The sequence below is a fragment of the Apium graveolens genome, unplaced genomic scaffold (assembly GCF_009905375.1).
Source record: "Apium graveolens cultivar Ventura unplaced genomic scaffold, ASM990537v1 ctg57, whole genome shotgun sequence".
Taxonomy (NCBI): Eukaryota; Viridiplantae; Streptophyta; class Magnoliopsida; order Apiales; family Apiaceae; genus Apium; species Apium graveolens.
In genome coordinates this window covers 218,949-224,849 of record NW_027419060.1, presented here as the reverse complement: position 1 = coordinate 224,849, position 5,901 = coordinate 218,949, and positions in this window count along the sequence as shown.

The following is a 5,901-nucleotide window of genomic DNA, read 5'->3' as shown; positions in this document are numbered from 1 at the left end:
GCACCCTATATGAGTCACTTTCCACAAAATATTTGTACAATTAATATGTTAACATCATATACATCCGATTTGACATCCTTTTACCACCTCTTAATTCCACTTTCATACAGGTTAATTTTGTTCCACATTTTGGTTCCAATCAACCATGTAAGTCACTTTTCACCATATTATAGTCACTTTGCACCCTATAATAGTCACTTGCCACCATATATTGATACAATTAATATATTAACATCATGTACATGCAATTAGACATCCTTTAACCACCTCTTGGTACCCCTTTCTTACAAGTCAATTTTGGGCCACATTTTGGCTCAAATCAAACATGTAAGTGACTTCTCACAATATTAGAGACACTTTGCACCTTATAAGAGTCACTTACCATCATATATTGGTACAATTAACATGTTAACATCATGTACATGCAATTAGAAATCCTTTTACCACCTCTTAGTGCCACATTCATACAAGTCAATTTTGGTCAACATTTTGGTTCTAATTAATTAATCATGTAAGTCACTTTTCACCATATTAGAGTAATTTTGCGCCTTATATGAGTCACTTTCCACCAAATATTTGTACAATTAATAAGTTAACATCATAAACATCCGATTTGACATCCTTTTACCACATCTTAATTCCACTTTCATACAGGTTAATTTTGTTCCATATTTTGGTTCTAATCAACCATGTAAGTCACTTTTGACCATATTAGAGTCATTTTGCACCTTATAAAAGTCACTTTCCACCATATATACAATAATTAACATGTTAACATCATATACATTCAATTTGACATCCTTTTACCTCCTATTAATGCCACTTTCATACACGTTAATTTTATTCCACATTTTGGCTCTAATCAACCATGTAAGTCAGTTTTCACCCTATTAGAGTCACTTTGCATTCTATAAGAGTCACTTGCCACCATATATTTATACAATTAACATGTTAGAATCATGTACATGCAATTAGACATCCTTTGACCACCTCTTGGTACCCCTTTCCTTCAAGTCAATTTTGAGCCACATTTTGGCTCTAATCAATCATGTAAATTACTTCTCACCATATTAGAGTCACTTTGCACCTTATAAGAGTTACTTGCCATCAAATATTGGTACAATTAACATGTTAACATCATGTACATGCAATTCAAAATCCTTTTACAACCTCTTAGTGCTACATTCATACAAGTCAATTTTGGGCCACATTTTGGTTCTAATTAAACATGTAAGTGACTTCTCACAATATTAGAGTCACTTTGTACCTTATAAGAGTCACTTGCCATCATATACTGGTACAACACCCTATAAGAGTCACTTGCCACCATATATTGATACAATTAACATGTTAACCTCATGTACATGCAATCAGACATCCTTTAACCACCTCTTGGTACCGCTTTCTTACGAGTCAATTTTGGGCCACATTTTGGCTCTAATCAAACATGTAAGTGACTTCTCACAATATTAGAGTCACTTTGCACCTTATAAACTTGCCATCATATATTGGTACAATTAACATGTTAACATCATGTACATGCAATTAGAAATCCTTTTACCACCTCTTAGTGCCACATTCATACAAGTCAATTTTGGTCCACATTTTGGTTTTAATTAATCATGTTAGTCACTTTTCACCATATTAGAGTCATTTTGCACCCTATATGAGTCACTTTCCACAAAATATTTGTACAATTAATATGTTAACATCATATACATCCGATTTGACATCCTTTTACCACCTCTTAATTCCACTTTCATACAGGTTAATTTTGTTCCACATTTTGGTTCCAATCAACCATGTAAGTCACTTTTCACCATATTAGAGTCACTTTGCACCCTATAATAGTCACTTGCCACCATATATTGATACAATTAACATGTTAACATCATGTACATGCAATTAGACATCCTTTAACCACCTCTTGGTACCCCTTTCTTACAAGTCAATTTTGGGCCACATTTTGGCTCAAATCAAACATGTAAGTGACTTCTCACAATATTAGAGACACTTTGCACCTTATTAGAGTCACTTACCATCATATATTGGTACAATTAACATGTTAACATCATGTACATGCAATTAGAAATCCTTTTACCACCTCTTAGTGCCACATTCATACAACTCAATTTTGGTCCACATTTGGGTTCTAATTAATCATGTAAGTCACTTTTCACCATATTAGAGTCATTTTGCACCCTATATGAGTCACTTTCCACAAAATATTTGTACAATTAATATGTTAACATCATATACATCCGATTTGACATCCTTTTCCCACATCTTAATTCCACTTTCATACAGGTTAATTTTGTTCCATATTTTGGTTCTAATCAACCATGTAAGTCACTTTTGACCATATTAGAGTCATTTTGCACCTTATAAAAGTCACTTTCCACCATATATACAATAATTAACATGTTAACATCATATACATCCAATTTGACATCCTTTTACCTCCTATTAATGCCACTTTCATACACGTTAATTTTATTCCACATTTTGGCTCTAATCAACCATGTAAGTCACTTTTCACCCTATTAGAGTCACTTTGCATTCTATAAGAGTCACTTGCCACCATATATTTATACAATTAACATGTTAGAATCATGTACATGCAATTAGACATCCTTTGACCACCTCTTGGTACCCCTTTCCTACAAGTCAATTTTGAGCCACATTTTGGCTCTAATCAATCATGTAAATTACTTCTCACCATATTAGAGTCACTTTGCACCTTATAAGAGTTACTTGCCATCAAATATTGGTACAATTAACATGTTAACATCATGTACATGCAATTCAAAATCCTTTTACAACCTCTTAGTGCCACATTCATACAAGTCAATTTTGGGCCACATTTTGGTTCTAATTAAACATGTAAGTGACTTCTCACAATATTAGAGTCACTTTGCACCTTATAAGAGTCACTTGCCATCATATACTGGTACAACACCCTATAAGAGTCACTTGCCACCATATATTGATACAATTAACATGTTAACCTAATGTACATGCAATCAGACATCCTTTAACCACCTCTTGGTACCGCTTTCTTACGAGTCAATTTTGGGCCACATTTTGGCTCTAATCAAACATGTAAGTGACTTCTCACAATATTAGAGTCACTTTGCACCTTATAAACTTGCCATCATATATTGGTACAATTAACATGTTAACATCATGTACATGCAATTAGAAATCCTTTTACCACCTCTTAGTGCCACATTCATACAAGTCAATTTTGGTCCACATTTTGGTTTTAATTAATCATGTTAGTCACTTTTCACCATATTAGAGTCACTTTGCACCCTCTTGCCACCATATATTGATACAATTAACATGTTAACATCATATACATGCAATTAGACATCCTTTAACCACCTCTTGGTACCCCTTTCTTACAAGTCAATTTTGGGCCACATTTTGGCTCAAATCAAACATGCAAGTGACTTCTCACAATATTAGAGACACTTTGCACCTTATAAGAGTCACTTACCATCATATATTGGTACAATTAACATGTTAACATCATGTACATGCAATTAGAAATCCTTTTACCACCTCTTAGTGCCACATTCATACAACTCAGTTTTGGTCCACATTTGGGTTCTAATTAATCATGTAAGTCACTTTTCACCATATTAGAGTCATTTTGCACCCTATATGAGTCACTTTCCACAAAATATTTGTACAATTAATATGTTAACATCATATACATCCGATTTGACATCCTTTTACCACCTCTTAATTCCACTTTCATACAGGTTAATTTTGTTCCACATTTTGGTTCCAATCAACCATGTAAGTCACTTTTCACCATATTATAGTCACTTTGCACCCTATAATAGTCACTTGCCACCATATATTGATACAATTAATATATTAACATCATGTACATGCAATTAGACATCCTTTAACCACCTCTTGGTACCCCTTTCTTACAAGTCAATTTTGGGCCACATTTTGGCTCAAATCAAACATGTAAGTGACTTCTCACAATATTAGAGACACTTTGCACCTTATAAGAGTCACTTACCATCATATATTGGTACAATTAACATGTTAACATCATGTACATGCAATTAGAAATCCTTTTACCACCTCTTAGTGCCACATTCATACAAGTCAATTTTGGTCAACATTTTGGTTCTAATTAATCATGTAAGTCACTTTTCACCATATTAGAGTAATTTTGCGCCTTATATGAGTCACTTTCCACCAAATATTTGTAAAATTAATAAGTTAACATCATAAACATCCGATTTGACATCCTTTTACCACATCTTAATTCCACTTTCATACAGGTTAATTTTGTTCCATATTTTGGTTCTAATCAACCATGTAAGTCACTTTTGACCATATTAGAGTCATTTTGCACCTTATAAAAGTCACTTTCCACCATATATACAATAATTAACATGTTAACATCATATACATTCAATTTGACATCCTTTTACCTCCTATTAATGCCACTTTCATACACGTTAATTTTATTCCACATTTTGGCTCTAATCAACCATGTAAGTCAGTTTCACCCTATTAGAGTCACTTTGCATTCTATAAGAGTCACTTGCCACCATATATTTATACAATTAACATGTTAGAATCATGTACATGCAATTAGACATCCTTTGACCACCTCTTGGTACCCCCTTTCCTTCAAGTCAATTTTGAGCCACATTTTGGTTCTAATCAATCATGTAAATTACTTCTCACCATATTAGAGTCACTTTGCACCGTATAAGAGTTACTTGCCATCAAATATTGGTACAATTAACATGTTAACATCATGTACATGCAATTCAAAATCCTTTTACAACCTCTTAGTGCTACATTCATACAAGTCAATTTTGGGCCACATTTTGGTTCTAATTAAACATGTAAGTGACTTCTCACAATATTAGAGTCACTTTGTACCTTATAAGAGTCACTTGCCATCATATACTGGTACAACACCCTATAAGAGTCACTTGCCACCATATATTGATACAATTAACATGTTAACCTCATGTACATGCAATCAGACATCCTTTAACCACCTCTTGGTACCGCTTTCTTACGAGTCAATTTTGGGCCACATTTTGGCTCTAATCAAACATGTAAGTGACTTCTCACAATATTAGAGTCACTTTGCACCTTATAAACTTGCCATCATATACTGGTACAATTAACATGTTAACATCATGTACATGCAATTAGAAATCCTTTTACCACCTCTTAGTGCCACATTCATACAAGTCAATTTTGGTCCACATTTTGGTTTTAATTAATCATGTTAGTCACTTTTCACCATATTAGAGTCATTTTGCACCCTATATGAGTCACTTTCCACAAAATATTTGTACAATTAATATGTTAACATCATATACATCCGATTTGACATCCTTTTACCACCTCTTAATTCCACTTTCATACAGGTTAATTTTGTTCCACATTTTGGTTCCAATCAACCATGTAAGTCACTTTTCACCATATTAGAGTCACTTTGCACCCTATAATAGTCACTTGCCACCATATATTGATACAATTAACATGTTAACATCATGTACATGCAATTAGACATCCTTTAACCACCTCTTGGTACCCCTTTCTTACAAGTCAATTTTGGGCCACATTTTGGCTCAAATCAAACATGTAAGTGACTTCTCACAATATTAGAGACACTTTGCACCTTATTAGAGTCACTTACCATCATATATTGGTACAATTAACATGTTAACATCATGTACATGCAATTAGAAATCCTTTTACCACCTCTTAGTGCCACATTCATACAACTCAATTTTGGTCCACATTTGGGTTCTAATTAATCATGTAAGTCACTTTTCACCATATTAGAGTCATTTTGCACCCTATATGAGTCACTTTCCACAAAATATTTGTACAATTAATATG